Source organism: Falco peregrinus, unplaced genomic scaffold (genome assembly GCF_023634155.1).
Source record: "Falco peregrinus isolate bFalPer1 unplaced genomic scaffold, bFalPer1.pri scaffold_40, whole genome shotgun sequence".
NCBI lineage: Eukaryota > Metazoa > Chordata > Aves > Falconiformes > Falconidae > Falco > Falco peregrinus.
This window is the reverse complement of record NW_026599607.1, coordinates 664533-685012: the sequence shown is the minus strand read 5'-3', so window position 1 is coordinate 685012 and position 20480 is coordinate 664533. Positions and strand designations below refer to the sequence as shown.

Genomic DNA, 20480 nt, shown 5'->3' with positions numbered 1-20480 from the left:
GTTACGCAGCCGGGCCTGCTGGGCGCTTGAACCAGCGCGTCCAGTCAGGTAGCGTCATTTTTCTAGTTTGTAAATGAGCCTGAGGTTTCAGCCCCCTTACATTTCTGGACGGCAGTGTACTTGGTCAGAGAGCTCAGTCGCGCTGCCAGAGCTGGCGCAGAGTTCCCTTGGGACTCCAGACTTGACTGTCTTGTTGACAGGCTCGAGAGCCTGCTTTGGAAGTCACTTGGCAAGGCACAGCTTTGCCGTGGTTTTGGTACTTGAATTCTGACTGTAGTGCCACTGCCACATGTTAGCCTTTCTCCAGAAGTTACAAAAGCATTCACGTTTTCACTTTTTAAAAAAAAAACTGAACAGGCAGTATAAATAAAGGAAGCAAGCTGAACTGTAAAAAAAAGAATATAAAATAAAAATCAGTGAAGCTATCAAGGAGCTATGTGTACCCTCTAGAAGAGGGGTCCTGAAACTTTTTTAAACAGGGGGCTGGCGTGCAGATGAAGTGGCAGGCAGATTCTGCGGCTGCTTGGTTCCCCCCCCAACCCTGGGCGGGGGGGGGGGATGTTTCTGTAAATACCGGGGGCCGGACTGAGGACCCTGGGGGGCTGTATCTGGCCTGCGGGCCGTAGTTTGAGGACTCCTGCTCTAGAAATTCCGCTAGCTAACATACCAATGGGTGAGACTTGTGCATTTTTCTTGGTGGAAAAATATTTCTGCCCTGTGAGCCCTGAGGATGGCTCTGGTAGCAGGGAGAGGCAGTTTCTGTCACTGTGCAGAAGGGTGAAGCTTCTGCTTTCCTGGCTGGGTTTGGTAGTGCTGTCAATGGTGATTGTGTGGTTCTACCAAGATCAGTCATTGGAAATGTTGCCACTTGTTATGTATAATTGGTGGCTCTGGTCTGGTGGGAAGCTAGATCTGCCCTTCATGCTGTGTGACAGGCCATCAAGACCATGTGTCAGACTGGTTATGCCTTTACTGGTGGCTATAGACAAAGAGAAGATCAGAGGGCAAGTGCTGCTCCTCACATTCACTCTTTCCACCTTTTTGCAGGCTCCATGAGAGAGCACCTAGATGTGTTTGAAGCGTCTGGGAATGAAGCAGACATGGCTTTGCCACCTCCGTCAGGACCTCGGAAGGGGAAAATAGCAAGAGAAGCTACCAAAGCCCCAGCAGAATTGGGACAGGGGAGGTGGGAGCCCTCAGTAGGGTTGGACGTTTGGGAATTGTGTGCCAGACAAGTACAGAATAAATGCTACATGTGAAGCAAAGACACCGTAAGGTGAGGAGTGTGTGAAGGGCGTGTTTGTATGAGAAAGAGCAGTCTGAAGGCACAAAAGGAAAATTGGTTGAACACAGGGATAAAATAAATGAAAACATAAAGCAGAAGCAAGAAAACAAAAGTAGTAGGTAATGTTTATTTGGAGGGGAGCGTGTGTGTGTGTAAATCGCAAGCCTTAGCAATAGCCTGACATTTCTAAAAAAAACACCCCCAAAAAGGGCAGGCCGGGGGGAGAAAAAAAAGAGACTGGTCTAGGAGAAACATGTAAGAACAGGGAAAGAACCTGGAAAGGGCATGAGGTTTAACGAAACTTTGAGTTGCCACTAGCAGCAGGGATGTCCACTGTTAGCCTGTACAAATGTGTGATCTAGTAGCGACACGGCCTCTCCTCTTTCTCCTCTCGGTCCCTGTGCTCCCCTAATACATCTGCCTAGTCTGGGCTCTGGTCCTGCCCCATTGCCAGGGTGTTTGTGCTGTGGCCAGGCTGAAGGGTCCTTGGGTTCTATTGTGCTTGTGGCGGTTCGCTGCAGTACAAATAATGGATATAAGCTAATTATTAATGTAAGCTATGTTGTCGTAGGGAGGCTGCGTGGAAGAGGAAATTCACTTATAAAGGTTTTCAAAGGAAGGATTTACCAAAGAGCTTTCTCTGTTGATGTGTTCTGTACCTTGGAAATGGAGACTGACTGTTAAAGAAAACCTGGAGTAAAACAAGAATAAAAGAAAAACAACTGAGAGGTTACTGTGCCATGTGCACACTACTGCCAAACAAAGAACTTCAGACTTGATGACAGAGCTGTATATAAGCTTGCATGATGAAATCTGAAGCTGGATAAACACAGCTTGGTCTTCATTTATAGTTTAGTGCCCGTAATCTGTCCAGCATCATAAAGATCTTAAAGCTGAGCCAAGTTTTACGAGACCTTGGGTGAGTTATAGTTTCTGATGGAAACCATGCAAAAAAAGATGCCAAAGCAGACAAAAGTTAGGGTTCTGACTGTGTTATGCTTCAAGTTTCAGAATTAAAGTCTAAGCTCAAAGTAAAATAAAACTGGGGCACTTCTGGCCAACAGAAGAAAAAGTTAACTGGAGCTGCTGCCTGCTTGCTGCTTTGTTTTGGGTTTTTTTTTCTTTTTTGGTTGTTGTTGTGACAATCTGTAGTCTGCCTTTGTGGGTTTTTTTGTACTTCCCACGTTGTCAGAAATGAAAATGGAATACAGATTCTGTTCTGCCTTTTATTTTCTTGTTGACAAACATCTGGAGACTCAGCTTCTATAATAACTAAGCCTTAGCAAGTAGGTCTTGCTCTGCACTGTCTCTTGGGAGTGGTTATGTTACTGCTGGCTCTGCTCTAGAGGAGGAAGACAGCTCAACTTGTGTTTTCCCGTTGCAGGTGTTGTCCTGGAGAAGGCCATGCATAAGTGCATTCTGAAGCCGTTGAAGAGCCATATTGAAGCGATGTTGAAAGAGTTTCATACTGCAGATGGTTCTTGGAAACAACCGAAGGAAAACCTTCAGGTGGTGCGGCAGAGGAATCCTCAGGAACTGGGCGTGTTTGTTCCAACACCAGACTACGTGGATGTTGAAAGTTTGTGACCCCGCAGAAAATGTATTCGCCTGAAAAGAAAGTCGTACTGCTGCTGAGAGTTTGCAAATTGATTTATACTGTTATGGAGAATAACTCGGGTATGGTGCTTCTTGTGGTTCAAGGTCATTGTTTTTCTAAACCTGGGGTTGTGTTTTGGTGGAGGAAATGAGACCACCTGATTCTGCAGCTTTGTCTCCTTCGCCTGGAGCTCTTGTAGCATCTCCTTGCCCTTTTGAGAGGGATTCTTCCTCTCTGCTTCCTTCCTGATCTCTCTGCATCTGGCAGCACATCTTACACATTCAGTGTGAAGCAGAGTTGTGAAGCCGCTTAAACACCTCCCCCCCCCAGCCACCAGCTTTGCTTGAGTGTAGGCATTTGAATTTGGCTGTCAGAAAGGCTGTCCTGTAAGCCTAGAATTTGACACTGGTTCTAAATTAGTGTTTTCCTGGAAATCGTAATAAAGGATACACCCAGTATCTAGCTGCAGTAATTCAGCAGTGTGTGTGCAATATGACAATTACAAGGGCTCTGTGTCAATGGCTGGGGGAAAGCAGCCCCTGATGCAGTGTTTTGGGTTTGCTGTGCCTCTGAATGTTCTCGTTGGACAATTTCTTTGTGTTTTTGCAAGAGAAATAACATCTATTTCTACACTGTAGCAGGAGTCCCAAAGTGACCTTGAAACCTAGATGGTGAAATGGAACCACAGACCAGTTAAGACCCGCTTGATTAGTCAGTGGCACAGTTAAAACGCTGTGCTGGACAGTATGAATTCATAGGTGCAGCTCTGTTGCCTGATGTCTTATCATACACTGCTGTGGTAGGTCACGAGCTAAGGTGAAGCAATGCTGGTGGTAGTGGAAGATTTTTTTTTTCTCTAAGAAAGTATAAGCTGCTGCAGGTGGTTGGCAGTTTTCTTTCAAGCGCTGAATCTGCAGCTGGGCTCTGTGCCGATCAGGATGCTTGCTTTCTTTTGAGATTTGAGGTGAATGGTGAAAGCTTGAGGCTGTAAAAGACCCCCAAGCACTTTGGCAAGATTTGGGCAGGAGCTTAGACCTGGTTTATTTCTGTGCAAAATCCTGCATTTTAAAATGGATATAGGAATCTTTGCCCAAAGTGATGTAAACTTTGTTTTTTTCTCCATACTGTATTATCACATTGAGTAAGGTATTCCCAACACGCAAAAGAAAAGTACTGAGAGGCTTCTGGTGAACCATTGTACTGAGGGGCTTGGGCTAAGATGCAGCAAATTGGGTTGTCTTGCTTTGTCGTGTAGAGTTTTAAAACGTGGCGTCGCGTCGAGCCAGCACCTGTTTCCAGTACCTGCTTTGTCCTGTAATCTCAGCCAGATAACAGTGCGATACCTGGAGGGTACGTCTTAGCTGGTCTGACTTTCAGTATCAGCCCTTCAGTCCTCTGGAGTTTCGCCACAGTTTAAATTGGCTCCCGATCTTGATGTTTCAAGTGACCATCGCACCGCTTCTGCAATGAGGACAGTTTGGCCAGCCCCAGAGATCTAGCCACATAGCGTTTTCTAAAGAGAAAGTTTAAATGCGGTAAAAGTAAGAGGAACACATACAGACCTAGGTGCAGCAGAGCCTCTGTGTGTTGCGTGCTGTCGTTACCGATGATGCTTCACCAGCTAGTTGGGAGTTACGTGAGGCTTTGCTCACTGGTGTTTTTAACCATGCTCCGTGAAGGAAATGTGCAGAGTTTTCATGTAAAATCTAATAGGCTTTTATATGCAGGCTTCTCTGCTGGGTTTCGGACTCAGGAACTGGTACTTGTGGCTGGATCCTTCCAGAAAGGGGACGTCATCCGTGCATGTATAAAGAAAATGCCCATTGATTTTCTCTTAGCCACTGACAGAAGTGCGGGTGGAGGTCAGGCCAGACTGGCATGGCTGCCTCTTGTGAGTTCACCAGTTGAGCTGACGCCAAGGTGAGCCCAGTCTTTAAATTCCCTTGCGTGCCTCAAGGTCTGCATCATCCAATTTGTGCTCGTTAGAAGTACAGGATGAAGCTGGACGCTGCCCACCAAGTGGCAGATGCTGTTCTCTTTGCTGCACATCTGTAACGAGAGGCTCTAGAGTAATACAAACGTACTGGTCAGTAAAGGCAGCAAAATAACGCTTTCCTTTCAAACACCGAAACTGGTCAAAGGGTGTGATTTGTCTATCGCTGCCTGTGTTCTCTTTGACCCAGGGAGGCTGTATGGAGCTGATGACTTCTTGCCTGTGTTGACATATGTGCTGGCCCAGGGTGATATGCTGGAGCTGGATACTGAAACTGAACACATGGTGGAATTGCTGGATCCATCTTTGCTGCATGGAGAAGGTAATCGACTTATTTCTATTAGAACTGTGTGAAGGGCTGGGGAAGGGGGATTCTTCCTCACCTCGTTTGAGTAGAAACCCTTTTGACGGAGTCATGTAGTCGGTGATGTCGGTAGTGTAACAAGAGAACCTCTTAATTGTTTCCACCTTAGAATAAGGGAGGGCTGGTTAGCTTGCAGAGTTACAGCCCCAAGTGACCTGGGAATCTACCGACGTATATACTGCCTTAGGAGGGAGTATGTTGTTTTCCGCCAAGAAGGAGGAGGCGTCCTGACTTAGCAAGCAAACACAGGCTGTGCAGGTGCCAGCTGTGGTTATCCTCCTGTGCCTGAAAATGTCCCGAGAGTATGTATGGGTCTGCAGCGTTCAACTGAGTGGTGAGACCTGGAGTGGGACCCGGGCTAGGTGCTTTGTAAAAACTTCTCGGGGAGTTCTCTGCCCCTCTGGGGAAAGTGCTTTTGAGAATGTTGCCCCCCTTAATGATCCTGGTTTATGCCCGATACTTGCTTCTCACAGAGTATTTTTATGAGGCCTAGGAATATGTTTCTTAAGGCACTCTTGAACGATGGCTGAAGTCCGCTCGAGGCAAGGAAATCTCCCTCCTTTGTTTTCACGGTGGTGGTTTTAACAAAGAGGTATTCTGCCAGCCCTTGGTAGGCCCCAGAATCTATCAGTTTATGAGGAAGTTTCAAAGGTTCTTGTGACCAAGCTCAGCTGTGAGTTTTAAGTATAGGTGTATATGTCCCATTTCTGCCATCTCTTGGGTTGCTGAAATTGCTGTATCCTTTTACATGCCGATACGCGTGACAGAATTGTGTCGGGTTTCCTCCGGTTCAGTACTGGTCTGTTCCCTGCTTTGTGTGCAGAGTGCATCGTTCGGGAATCCTAGGACAGAAAATACTTGAGATGTGAAGCTGGAGATCATCAACACGCTTGAAAGGCAGAAATATTTACTGGGCTGTTAAGTCGTGTCGTTTTTAATGTAGCAGAAGTCGTTCATCTATTGGCTGGCCCTGTCTGTGGCACTGGTTAAACTGTACGGTGCAGGAAAAATTGTTTAGTGCTTTGGGGTTGTGTGGTTCAAAGGTAAATGTATTGTCCAGGTTGTCTGGTGGGTCTTGCGTGTCTTCCACGTATTGACCTCGTCACAGAGCTGAAAGCGAGAGGATGCTGTCGGTAATACAGAAAGAACTACTGTGAGCATAGACTGCATCTCTGAATGACTCCACAAATAGACCGTGCTGCCTCTTGATTGAACGCTCCCACTCAAATAGTTTACTTAAAGAGCAAGAGAAATAAATGATAGCCTGTCTTTTGTTTCTCCTGGTTGCTGAGGACTGTTGCCCCTGTTGAGAGTCCTTTTCCTTTGTGACCTGCAGCTCCTTTTGTACATCGGCAACTCTGTTGTGGCTGTACTTTGTTCTCCACTCATGTAATAAAGGTGAAGTCTGGAGAGCTGTACACGCTGCCTCCCGAACTAGTTGGACGTAGTGTTGGACCTAGGTGAACAAACACAGCCTGCCTTTTAAGAACAAAAGCAAAACCTTTGGGATGCTTCCAGGTACAAATCACACGCTCGGTCATTGCTTTGTTGCCGCTAAGGGAGTCACTTTTAAGTTCCTGAGCAGTGGTAGATGGTCTTTTATGTCGTTTAAACAGCTGTGTTTGTTTGATACCCGCTTGAAGCTCAGGAAGAAAACAAATGGCTGCTTGGAAACTGTTTAGAAGAAAACTCATGTTCCACCTTTGTAAAAACACTCAGGAGTAAAGGAGTGACACTGGTCCTTTAAATAACCGGCCACCCCCAGCGCTAGCGGACCCAGAGGTAGATACTATTGCACCCCTTGGTAATATGGAGCCCAGGCAACCACTGCATGCCTCTTAGCAGCTGAGAACACACCGTCCAGTATTTTGCAGGCCAGTAAGCTGTTTTTCTTTACGTATAAATATTTTGGCCGTAGAATGCAGTGACTTTCGTGTATGTGTGCGTCTATTTATTAAAAAAAACCCAGAAATCGTTTGTACTTTTGACTGTGACCAGTTGGAACTGGCGTGGTGTTTGTGACCACTCTGAATTGTTCTTCCCCTGCTGTCCTTCCCAGGAGGCTATAGGTGCTTATGGAGCACTTTTGCTGATCAAGCACTTCCAGGAAGACCAGGCTGCCCAGCTGCTGAGTTCAGAAGCTAGAGATACTCTCCGGCAATGGCACAAGAGGAGGACAACTAACAGAACAATGCCTTCGGTTGATGATTTTCAGGTAGAGCTTCAGGCTGAAGAGAACCCCCCCCAGGGGATGGTTGTTGTGTTGGAAATCTCCATTTGAGAAGTATGATTCATAATGATTTCCTTGGGGCCACGAGTGGTGTGAAGCAGTGCTGAGAAGATGGCTGGTAAATTTGCCTCTGTTTCAAAGTCTTTCCACTTCATAACAGAGTGTGGTTATGATGGTATAAAGGAAACACTAAATAATGGAGCTTTCCCACTGTCCTTTGTATTTAAGTCGTGCGGAGCGAGGACAGACCAAATTGTATTTTAGATTCAGCTGCTTTGTACGCTTTGCTGTTAAAAAGAACAAACCCAGATTTCCAGTGGTATAAATCAGCACAACTCCCCAGTAGCGATTGGTGGCTTACCGTGGGTAATAGAGGGGAGACCTGGCAGAAAAGCTTGCCTACAATTCGAAAGTTTAAGCAAGGAGTAGAGTTCTATACTGTGGATGTCTTCATGTTTGTGGTTTGTTTTGTGGGTTTTTTTCTCCCCCCTCCCATTTCTTAACTGCTCTTTCAGAGTAGGGCAGTAACTCCAACTGAAGAATAACAAAACAGTCGGGATTACTTTATCTTTTAAAACCAAGTCCGCATGCCTTTCATATAGGAAAAGATTGTTACATAGGTAGGCATGCTGTTGTCTGTCCAGATGCATCAGTTTGCGAACTGAAGCAAGGAGGATGTTGGAATCGAGAAGAAAGGATTTACTCCTTTGTGTCCTGTTGTTTACAGTTCATACCACAGTGCAAAGTTGCTGGAGAGGCTAACGACAACCGTCAATAAGTTATGATGTAGCTAAGAGCTTGATAAATGAAGGTACGGGGTCATCAGGAGGTAATTAAACCTTTCACTTGCGGCTCCTTCTGCTTTATCAGTGTCCGTGCAAACAGCCACGGCACATCACTGAACAGGAAGGAGCTGGGAAAAGCAGCAGTCTCCCACAATTTGCCTCTCTTAGGAAGAGGAGAGCTGACGAACAGAAATTCGAAACTGTGGCCAGTGCACAAAGCTAGTCCATCTTACTGGGATCCATTTTATATTCTGCTTACCTGTAGTTAGGTGTCACATTCAAGTAGCTTGAGTCTTTGTTCTTTCTAGCAAAATATTACACTTAATAGGAAAATTAATCACCTTTGTATTTCTGCTGGATGACTAAATGACAGAAGATTTTTTCAGCAGGATCTTGTATTCAGTTTCACCTTCTCTTCCTCAGCAACTGAACTTCAGCCAAGCTGCCTGTACAGCTGGACGCTGTGCTGCATGCTGGAAGATGCAGGGGAGCACGGGAAGAGCTGGCACCAGGTGTGTCCAGGGCTGCTCCTTTGTTGACTCTTTGAAAGAGAGCCTCAAATCAGTAAGGTCGCTCCACTTCCAGGCTAGGCTTGGCACAAATTCAAGCACTTTGCTGCCTGCCCAGAATGCCAGTTTTCCATCTCCTTTCTCCACATCTGCAGTCCTGAAACGAAGCACCTTCCCTACAAGGAATGTGTAACACAGCTTCAGCTCAACTCATCTTCCCCACATTGAACCAGGGTGTGGTTGCTACATGTCTGTGGTGCTGTCTCACAGCCTTACCACCAGCTTTTGGGTCCTGGAAAGGCCTTCATCCTCCCTCCCTCAAAAGGATGGAAAAGCAAAAAATCCGGTATTTTGATGATGATGAAATACAACTTGCTGATACTGCATAAAGAATCTTGATACTTACTATATGAGTTACAGGCATTTGCACAAACTTCAGCCTCTCCTTGAAGCAATCCTGTCCATCTAGAAGCATCGAAAAACAGGTCTTCTGTGTGTTAACTACGTTAGAAATTGAAACTGTAGTGTGCTTTGCCTTATTTAGAGCTGATTTGATTTTATGTATTTATTTTATTTGTCTTCACACCGGCTAACAAAAACGGATTAGTTCTGCTCAGTCCTAATGGTTTAAAAGCTGTTGCAAAGTTCCAGTGTTTCAGTCTGCAAGCTATCAAAAGTTTATTAAAAACCCAGAGTGCTCTTTGGAACTGAAGTCATAGGAGCATTCTTCTCAGTCTTAGCTTTTAACAGCTTGTTCTTAGGAAATGTACATTTTTGCCATTGTGATTTAGCATGCTTAATTTATTCAGCGTACAAACAGAAGTACCAGCTCAGTAAATAAACAGGTCTTTCTTACTGTCATTTTTTCCATCTCCTTTCATTTTACTGCTTTTAGTTTCTAATTGCAGTTAGTTTCTTTGCAAAAAAGCACGTGATGGCAGGCTGCTTTGCTCATGTGTCCAAAAGTGTTTTGTGGTTGGGTGGTTTTTTTTCCAGTTGCTTGTTATTTTACTTTTTAAATACTTTTTGAAAGGTAGAACTGCGTTTCCTTGTAGGGCTTGTTTAGAATTCATCTATGTTATCAGTTGTGCACATGTGTGAATTTCAGCAGAGAAAAAAGATCCAGCTTTTGCCTCATGATCATACGGATTTGCTTTAATGTTGCAGAGTAAATTTTCTTTCTGCCTCCCTGTTAGATGAAATTTGGTTACATCAGGCTCAGACACCAAGTTGTCATGGGTTAACGTGATGAAAATGTCCTGCATGAAAATGGATTGCCTTTTGCGTGCTGCAGCATAAAGAGTGTGAATGGTTTATCGTGCAGCAACCTGTGGATCAACACCCTTGTGTGTTGCTGGCAGAGGGTTGGGTTTTTTTCTTTTTCCTTCTGATGAACATATTGTCTGAAGCTTCTCTTCAATAGTATTGACCCAGCAGTTGCAGCATCATCTCTTGGGTGTGCTGCCTCTGATGTTTATTTTGCTTCACAGCATTTCGTTTCCTAGTAAGGCCAAACACCAAGTCCCGTTAAAACCACTGGCGTTTTCAATGGGGCTTTAAGACTGCTATCTGTTTGTTCGTAGTTGCAGGGTTAGAATGTGAGCCAAGGAAAGGAGGGTGTCAGCTTATGAATTTCTGTTATGCCTGCCACAGTCTTACCACCAACATCAAGTCACAAGGTGGCTGTAATGTACAGTAATCACTGGTGCGTGTTTCACAACTAGAACATAGCGAGGCTTGCTGTTTGTTGCTGAGCTTCCTGTTTTCAGAGGATGAGGTTTGGAGGTTTTGTTTCTGATGTCTGTTTTCTCATTCTACAGAACTGCCTTCGTGTTGCATTCCAGGAAGTTAACGGTGCATGTACAGGGAAGACCTTACTAGTAAGACCCTGTATCACTACCGCAGATGTATGTCAGCTTTGTGCTGAAAAGTTTATGGAGTGGACGATCCAGAAGAATACAGCCTGTTTCTTTTTGTTGATGACACCCGGCAGCAACTGACAGAAGGTACCTACCCTCAGAAGATTAAGACAGTTGCACAGCCGCCCGCAACCCAAGGTCTTTCGCTTTGTCTACAAGCGCATTAACAGTGATCCACATGGTGCCATTTTTCAAAACAATGATGAGTCAGCTTCTGAAAACCAGCAACTCCTTTAATTTCTGTTCCTTGTTAACTCTTGAAAACATCTTTGCTGGCTGCCTGCCTTAGGAGCCAAAACAAGTCTTAAACCATAAATACCTAGTTAAACATGCGCATTGCGTACAAAACCCCGTGTAAACCGTGCGTATGGCCAGTTACACAGAGCGTTCCACCAGCGTGTTTGAGCCAACAGCCCATGGGGCTGAATTTCTTGTACCACAGACTCTTTTGAAGCGTATTATACCGTGGCCCTTTGCAGGTCTCTTGCTGTAGCGTGCAAAAGTGTATTTTCTTGCACTCACCCTATAGCCGAATGTCATTTTGATTCAAGTATATGTATGCTAAGACAAGTGTTTCAGTAAACCGGCTGGTATGAGCTCGGTTTCACCAGCATGAGTTTGACAAGACTGTCCGATGCAGCGGATCAGTTAACTCCTCATTACTTGGATGATTGCATCCTTTCCTAACTTTTTTAATTACAGAGATTCGCCATGTTTTTACGTGTGTGTGTGTGTATATCTGTATTTGTTCCTTCCAGTTCTTTTTATTCCCCTTCTTTTGGGGGGTTTGGGAAGGTGGGCACAGAATGGAAGTCTTTGTGGGGACCCAGGAAATGAAGTGTTTAACGGTAAAGCTTAAAGCATTTGCTGTAGGGAAGGTTTCTCTGTACCCACCGCATCAGCTGCTCATTTAGCAGTGCCTGATGTTTATAAGAGTGCCCTGTGGAAGTCTGCATGTTCATGAATGAGCTAACAGTAGCTTGGCTCTGTGTAGAAAGGAGAGGAACTATGAAGCACATATACCCATCCCTGCTTTTATTTTTTATTTTTCCTTCAACGTCCAGTGTTTCCAGGGCCTTTGCTTTCTCTTGCCACATTGGCAAAGCTTCCCAAGCTCTATTGCCCCATAGTCACGAAAGGTCTTCAGTAATTGCTGGGATGGTGAGTGGGTTTTGGGCTTCTAGCCCTCCATTCCTTCGGTCGTGAATTCCACTCAGTTAAAGACTCAAGAGAATTGCTTAAAACTTACATTTGGCAGTCACGCCTCAAACAATGAATTTGTGGAGATCCATTTATTTATTTACACTAACGAAGAAAAAACTGTAATACTGCATCAAAATGAAACTTAGTGGCTGCTGAATCACTGAGTAATAGCGTAGAGTCGCTGCTTAAGCCTTTACCACAATCATTGCAATGTTTGTTTGTAGACTGCTTGGTTTTTTGTAAAGTCGTGTGGCTGCGTGTGGTGCATTATTCCCAAGGTGCTCCTTACTGCTCTGATGCTCTGTATGTTCGCAGTACCGGGTAAGGCGGAAGGCTCTGTGGCTGGGGAAGAGTGGCTTGGACGTGTTGCTGCGCTCTCTGTTGCACCAGAATTTCAACGGCTGGGTTTGGCTGCTAAATTGATGGAACTACTGGGAGAAATTTCAGGAAAGTGAGTACCATGCTTATCTTTAATCTTCTAAAAGTAACCTCTCAACTGACATGGCTTAGGTATTTGACTTGCATGGAAGAGACCCAGAATCTTGCTTTAAGTAGTGTTCTGACTCGCTGAGGATTCCCTGTAATTAGAGAACAAGACTAAAAATACCGTGTGGTGGCGTAAGATCTCAGGGTTTCTATGAAAGCTAACTTTCCAGAATGAGTAGGGTGTAGCCTGAATTCCAATAGAGATACTGTATAAAAAAAGGTCCTTGTCTTGACAGCGAGAGAGTTTCGTGGAGGGTCGACACTTTCCCGTAGGGTCTCCAGCGTGCTTGTTCAGTGATCGTGAGCTTTTTGCAGTTCCTGCAGGCAGCCTTGGAACCAATTCTGTATGGCAGACAGTACCTTAGCTTGCTTTTTGTCATGCTCGGCTGCTTGTACTTGCTGAAAATTTAATTGAGCATCAATTGAACCCACAGGGAAATGTCCTGAACTCATGGTGGTAGGGCAACCCCATTGTAATCGGTAAAATGGGAAAATTGCACATTTTGAGGAATCTGCCTTGTGAGGAGAAGGGCTGCCTTGTGTTAGGTGACTGAACCTTGTGACCTGTTCTGCCACTGCCCCCTGCCACACACATTGAAGGAGGCAGTCCCTAAGCCAATGCAATTGAAAACGTGGAGTTTTAGGTTTGTTTTTTTTTTTTTTTTTTTTATGAAAGATTTCTTACGTGTATATGAGACCTGTGTGAGTGCTTAGCTTGCCCTGTTCTTTCTGTTCATAATTTTGAACCCATGGGCTGGTATAAAAGAATGGTGATGTGACAAAAATAGAATAAAATCTGAATTTAGACCGGATTTGTCCCTTGGGAAAGGAGTGCACCTGTTACTGCCGTGTGAAAGGTGTTTGATTAGCATATGACATCGTCAGACCTGCTCTTGGTCGGATTACAAGTTATGGGCTATTTAGCAATACATTCACCTGCTATTCCTTACTGTGGTTTTTCTTTGGTTTTATGTTTCCAAAGAAAGGGTGGATTTTTCGTCGATCTCTTTGTGAGCGTGTCAAATCGGGTTGCAGTAAATATGTCTAAGCAGCTCGGCTCCCGTGTGTACCGGACAGTATCGGAGCGCTACTCTGCTAGCAGTGGAGAGCCAGATGAAGATGCTTAGGGTAAGTGGTTGTTGTGCCTTAAGTTGAACGGAAAGGTTCTTGTGTTGGGGGTTCCTGGGCCTGTACAAGTTCAGATAGTCGTTGATGAATGGGATCCTGTATACTGCTTTAGATAGCTTTTCCTGCTGAAGAGGACATCAGTTATGAGACTTGATTGCAGGAAGCGGAATGAAGCTGCGTCAGGGGAAGTTCAGGGTGGACGTTAGGAAAATCTTATCCACTGAAAGGGCGTTCAGTCAGGGCACCAAACCTGTCAGGAGCTTAGGGAGCATCTGGATGGTGCTTTCAGTCATACGGTTTAGTTTCAGGTAGTCCCGCAAGGAGCATGGAGTTGGACTTGATGATCCTTATGGGTCACTTGCAACTCAAGATATTCTAGGATTCTAGGAAATCTTCTTGAAAAATGATCTTAATGTAATAGAGAAGTCACTTAATGTGGCTTTGTGCAATGACTGTCTTTTATAATAGCATTGTTTTCTTTTGCCATAGATACGAGGAAAGCTCTTTGCAGAGATACAGAGAAGAAATCAATTATACCTCTGCCTCATCCTGTGAGACCAGAAGACAATGAGTAACTGTAAACTGTGATTCTCAGACAACCTAGTGTCAGTTTCCTTCTCCCCAAAGCCCCCAAGAACTCTACAGATGAGAAATATTAGGCTCAATGTTTTTCCCCGTGAAATACCAAAAAGCAACGTTGAGAAGCTTCCCAACGCTGCTTCTGTCGGTATTGGCTGCATATTCGTGCTCTTACCCTATTGTTCTTCCTTTCGAACCGTGGCACTCTGGAGACTATTAAAATGGAATTGCTTCCTGTATGGTGGTGTCATGGTTTTCCTTCTCGGCCACAAAACAGTCCCCTCACTTTGTCACTCTCACGGAGCCCTGCTCCGAAACTGAAAACGCCTGGCCGCTGCTCCCACACAGAAGGTGCCAGGAAGGAGTTCTGTTGCTGGCTCTCGCCTTCCCTTTGCAGCCATATAACTGCTGCGACAAAACCTGGGCTCCGTTCTTTCTGAGCCACAAAACCAGAAATTGGGTACATCACAATACACTCTCCAGAACTCAGAGGTCTCTGTTTCTCTGTGCCTTTTACTTCCCTCATTCCCTAATTTAATTCTTGGATCCATCTGTCCCTTCACAGTCTGTCTGGATGTCACGGATGCTGTTACTTGGAGGCATTGACCAGGCACTTAGTTCCAGCACAGGTTTCTGTCACTGTCTTCCCTGGAATTTCTTGGAGAAGAGTGCAGAGGAGTGAAGGCAGAAGGTTGATGAGCATTGATAACATGCAGCTGTGACCTTGCCTCCAAGGCAGTGGGTTGAGGGACGTGGATGATGAGCAGCTGTAGCTCGTTCCCGTCAAGTAGTTAAATAGCCCTGAGGAGTGTGGGAGAGGGGGTTGGATGGAGGGGGAGTGGTCTGACCTGACCTGACCTGACCTGACCTGACCTGACCTGACCTGACCTGACCTGACCTGACCTGACCTCTGGAGGAAGGAGAAACAGCACAGACAGCAGAATCTGACTGAGGGTAAAAGCCTTGTTGCAGCCTGATAGCTTGCTTGTGCTGCAGCAGCGGCTGCCCTGTGTGAGGCTGCCTGAGTTGGGCTCCAGCTACCGCAACTGGCGCCCAGCGTAGCTGGGACAAGCGGGAGAACCTGCGACCCTTAACAGACATGGTGAGAGGCGAGCCGTTGCAGCTAATCGATACGGGTGTGTTGCGATATTTGTTGTCTGTCTTAACTCGGATCGCAACTGAAGAGGACGTGTATTACTTGTGCTCGTAACAATCTCCAGGCAGGGTGTCTTCTTTTATTACAGTCCCGGGCATGCAGGCTTTTGCTGCTATTCTGGTTTTGCTGTTCTCCTTAAGTGCCCAGTGAGGTTTGCTCTAGTATCAGCCATGGCAGTTAATGTTCTCTCGCTCACCTGTTGTGTTTTTAGCACCAGTTTCTGTGGGCGCAAGGGGTCCACTTCAGATCTTTGAGTCACCGCGTCGTGCCCTTGGGGCTTTTCCATTGGCGAACTGCTGCTGTAATTCCCTAAGGGGCTTCCTAGGTCAGGAGGTAGCGGATGGGAGCAGGTTGCCGCCCTGGGTCAGTGGTGAGTGCTGGCATGTATCATCTGACCTAGAGCTGATGTCTGTCACCACTTTAGCTCTGGAATGACTCTGAGACCCAGGGAACTCTGGTTCCCTTAAGCTGCAACCTTGGAGCTTTTCCAAGCAGTGGATGAAATTCCAGTCACAGGCTCTAAGGCACCTTAAGGAGAAGGGGGCACAGACTGAGTTTTCCCCCATGTAGGCGCCAGGGAGGTACAGTTCTGAGCTTAGTGCTGGCCGCTACTGGGAGACGCTTTCAAGTGATCTGAGTGCAGCTCTGGCTACCCAAAGCTGGACAGGGTTGGCAAATGGTGATGTAGAGTTTTGGTGGTAAACTTGACCAGCCTGTCTTAACGAGCAGGCATGTTCTGTGTTCGCAAGCACCGTTTGGTCCCGCCTGGGCATCCTGAAAGTTTGAAGGGCCGCGGTCACGTCTTCCCTGGGTCACACACAATGAACGGTTGCCTGTGCAGAGTTGCTTTTTAAGGAGCAGGCTGTGGTTCTATTTTCTCTGTTTGGCTTTGCATTTGGGAAATAATGTAACAGCTACAGCTCAACTGAAGGAGCACGATACCTGACGTGGCAGAGAAGGAGGTGCGTTTTACTAATTTTTTGGTGTGCGTCAGTTTGACCCCAAAATGACATCGTGTCAAAGCTTGTGGCCAGGTTCCGCTGTAGATGTTGACTTGGGGTATGAATGGCTCCAGGTGTGCTTTAGGAGAGCTCTGTTGGTGTAGGTGTGCTGAGCAACTGCTCTGCTGTGTGTGCAGCTGTTCTGGTTTGGCTTCCTGGTGCGAGCACGCAAAAGAAAACTCGCAAGTGTGGTCAGCCTTGCCGTAAAATCAGAACGCTTTCTGCTGCTGCCTGGATATCCGAGAGCCTCCTGAACGTTTCAGGCAGGCAAGAGATGTGCTCCAGTACATCTGAGAGTCCACAGCTCTGCAGTTCCCTAGAGGGGCACTCACTACAGGTAAGGCTGTAAGATGGCAGAGCTCTCTGCAAGTGACGCTGACGGAGTTTCTTTGGGTATATATTTGGATACATGTGCGAGCTGAAAAGCTATTGTTTGCTTTCCTGCTCAGTAAGCACAGATCACTTGGGTGGTCATGGACACTTGTCATTTACTGAGGAAGTTTCCACCCGTTGCATGGAAAGGGAAACGGTTCAGAGGCACTGTTTGGGGATTTTTGTTTGTTGTAAAACCTGGAGGTTTAGCATTTTGTTCCGTGGTGTCGGTTAAAGAAAAAGTATTTTCACAGCCAGCGTGAGTCTAGGTACCGACTATCTCAAAGAACTTCAGTTACACGATAAACCTGCTTTTTTGTAAATTAAGTCTAGCATTTTAATTTCAAAGGGAACTATGGGAACTCCTGTCCGCATGGTGACCTAGCATAAGCAATGATGGAAAGGTGCATCAGATGTGACCTCCGTGTCAGCTCAGTGTGCCTCAGACAGACCGCGTTTGGCACTCCGTGGCATGCTGCGCAGCTCCAGAAACTCATGCTAGGGAAAAAATGGGCAAAAATAATAGTCATGTAGACACATGAGTTAGGAAGAAATGCTATAAATTAGGTATTTCTGTTGACTGAGGCAGCTGATCTTGCTTGTGGATCTTTGGGGTGTGAACTTGATGCTGAACGACTCGTTTTTCATTTGACATGCCGGAATTATTTTAAAAGAGATAGAAGAGAAGCTTATGAAATAGAATAGGTTATTGAGTCTTCCTAAAATGCTCACAAGGATTATGTATAAAGCCAAAGTGAAGGATGATGGAATAAAATTCTGTGCTTTACAAGTAAATGCAGTACGCTTAACTAGGACCCTGCACGGAGATCAGGTTTATTTCTGTTTTTAAAATCCAAAAGAAGTTTAGGAAGTCTTAGAGGTTGGTATTGTGGGAAATAAATGGCTCTTCCACAAAAAATTCCACGTCAGCAAGGCTCTTTGAACAATTCTTTTTGAAATCGGTTCTAACTACAGCCAGTTAGCAGTTTAATGTTGAAATGTATACTTGCTCTCCTATAAAGCAGTATTTCGTTTGCATTTCAGTGCTGTGAGTCTTGACAAATTTGGGAAGAGCCCGAGGGAAATTTTTCATCCTGAGATACAGAAGGTAGGAGGCGACTTCTTTTTTTTTTGTTTGGTTGTGGCTTTTTATTCTTTTCTGGAAAAATAAGTCGTTAGGTGTAAATGCTAGTGGTTTGTTCCTTTCGGTAGCAGGATAGTAATGAGGAGTAGGGTTACAGTTACAAAATAAGCTGTCTTTATCGGTTGAACTGGCTACTTTGAAATTAAACAAATATACGAGTATGTTCCAGGGGGTTTTGTGCTGTCTTCAGTACCAGTGTGCTAAAGATACTGATTTGTTTACAGGATTTATTTGCTCTTGAAGAGCAAGAGGTAAATGAGGTAAATGTAAACTTTTCACTCCTAGCACTTACTTAGTGACTTATAACAACTTCGGTATCGATTGCTTATTGCAGTAAAAAAATGTGGTATTTCTGTGCAAATATGAGATCGAAAATCATTTAAAGCACCGGCATAATATATCCTATTAATAGATGAGCAACTTAGTGCTATCATAAAATTCATAATCTGTGATCAAAAGTAAATTATTAGGTATCTGCTACTTGAGCATGCAATAGAGCTGGTATGAAGTGTATATTCCCGTGTGTAGGGCGTATACAAAAGATGTATAAAAAAGTCCTTAGAGGAAACATTGTTTTAGGTCTTTTGTTTGATTGTCTGTTTATCCTGTACTATTTGGTTTTATTTCTCAGGGACCTGTGAATTTTAAATTTGGAGTCCTTTATGCTAAGGGTGGGCAGCTTACAGATGATGAAATGTTCAGCGATGGTGAGTTTTTCACCTTTTTCTTGGCTGACGGTTGCATCAAATATTGAGCTTCACTGTGAGTACAAACAGTCACAGTCGTGACCCTCTTAGAATTCATCTTAGGAGCCTTGAAGATTTGTATATAAATCAAATTGTTATACTGGATAAACTGTTTCTTTTTCTCTAGTGTGCGTTCCCACAATTAAGTGGTGTCGAGCTGAAGGGGACTACAATGGAATGGTGATGGAGCCGTTTGGACCGAGTCTTGAAGATCTCTTCAGTTTTTGTTCAAGGAAATTTAGTCTCGAGACAGTCCTATTACTCGCTGACCAAATGGTAGGAACCTGCTTTGTTGATCTTGACGGTGCAGTATGTTGGGATATTCAGTTTCCTTGAGAGGTCAGAACCAAATACGTTGTTTCTGTAATTTAGAGGTGAATAGGCCTGTTATCATGAAAGAAAAGACTCAACATTGGTTTTGTTTCTCTTAAATACAAAGTGCCCCATCTAAAGTGATTACAAAGTTTTAATTGATTTCTAAAAAGCAGACTTGCGCTGTTTGCAAACCGTCTGTTGCACTGCTCAAAGACAAAAGAAATTCGCCCGAGAAAGTTTTTGGAAACAAATGTAAAATAGACACGGGGAAAGAGCTGGAGAGGTTTATGTGTTGTCTGTCGAATTATGTTCTCTTTAATGCCCTTACATTTTACAATAAAAAGTTTCATTACCTCTTTTATCGTTAAGACAATGTTGCTAGTGTTTTTATACGGAAAAAAGTGTATGCCTAGTCTCTCTCGAGTGATTTATGGTTTGTTGGGTTTTTTTTTTCCTCTTTATCTAGATTAGTTGAATTGAATACGTTCACTCTGAGAACTTCATCCACTGAGATGTGAAGCCAGACAACTTCTTAATGGGCCTTGGGAAGAAAGGCAATCTTGTCTACATAATAGACTCTGGGTTAGCAAAGAAGTAGCGAGACTCTCAAACTCACCAACATATCCCATATCGTGAAAATAAAAACTTAGCAGGAACCGCCTGTTATGCATCCATCAACACGCATCTTGGAATCAGCGAGCTGGAGAAAGCAATAAATAAACTTTGAAAGTGTCGATGCACTTAATTTTAGCACAAGTAGATGTTGCTTTAATGAGGCATAGAGTATGATCCTTATTTATGGCACTTAACAGCGCAGTGTGCTTGGCCTCTTATCTCTTGATTGGGTGGGAATTGGTCCGACTGTAATTCTCAGGAATTAGCACCTTTTTTTTTAATAATTGCAAGGGTGATAGGCTTTTTCTTGTACTGTTTATCGTGGGCATAGTAACTCAGCTATCCCTTGTTTTTCAAAGGTTTTTTATGACGGTCTTGTTGCACAGTCTTTTGTTTTTCCAGTACTCCTAATGAGTCCACTTTTTTATACTGTTGTAGAGCAATCTCACGGAGATGACTTGGAGTCCTTGGGCTATGTACTGATGTATTTTAACCTGGGCTCCCTCCCCTGGCAGGGACTGAAAGCAGCAACTGCGACGAGCGAGGGGAAGCACGCGGCCGACTCAATATGAGTGATAAAGCAAGCTTCGATTTATTACGGCGCGATTATGTCTTATATACAGTTCCAGTTAATTATGCCTACTAGTCATCTGCTGATTGGCTAAGCTCTAAAGGGTTACATTTTCATACGTCCTCCTACTTGGGGTTTCTGCGGATAGCTAGCTACATATTTTTTTTTCCTCTCTTGTCTACGCGAATTCCTCAAAGTTATTTACAACATTAGGCACAAGGTCAGTGTTTTTCTCAGCTTCCTTATCAGCATGCCTCAGCATAGCTGCAAGGCCTGCTTCAGCTAACTTACGCTAACTTTGTTTCACAAAGATCTTTAAGGGAGTCATGGCCATGATCACACAGCCATTCTGCAACAACAGACTACCACAGCACAGCCCTTTCCCTTACCTCCTCCCACCCTTGGGGTCTGCAGCTCAGAAACGATCCCTTCCCCTCACGTGCCCTGCAGCTCAGGAGTCCTCATCTGAAATTTCAGGGGCA

At 44.8% G+C, this 20480-nt stretch overlaps 2 long non-coding RNA genes and 1 other non-coding gene across 4 annotated transcripts; all 3 read left to right on the top strand.

The window, feature by feature from the left end:
* Positions 1-4459: 4459 nt before the first annotated feature.
* On the top strand, positions 4460-12623 carry LOC129783420 (uncharacterized). The gene is made up of 3 exons (XR_008745287.1): positions 4460-5197; positions 10584-10769; positions 12201-12623. It is a non-coding gene; the product is annotated as an uncharacterized LOC129783420 (long non-coding RNA).
* Positions 12624-15596: 2973 nt separating this feature from the next.
* On the top strand, positions 15597-15681 carry LOC129783429 (small nucleolar RNA SNORD45). The gene has a single exon (XR_008745298.1). It is a non-coding gene; the product is annotated as a small nucleolar RNA SNORD45 (small nucleolar RNA).
* A 1820-nt stretch (positions 15682-17501) lies between these two features.
* LOC129783418 (uncharacterized) lies at positions 17502-19513 on the top strand. Of its 2 annotated transcripts, none has more exons than XR_008745284.1 (4): positions 17502-17715; positions 18383-18458; positions 18645-18773; positions 19279-19513. It is a non-coding gene; the product is annotated as an uncharacterized LOC129783418 (long non-coding RNA). The 2 variants fall into 2 exon arrangements; XR_008745283.1 differs by having other exon boundaries at positions 18625-18773.
* Positions 19514-20480: the final 967 nt, after the last annotated feature.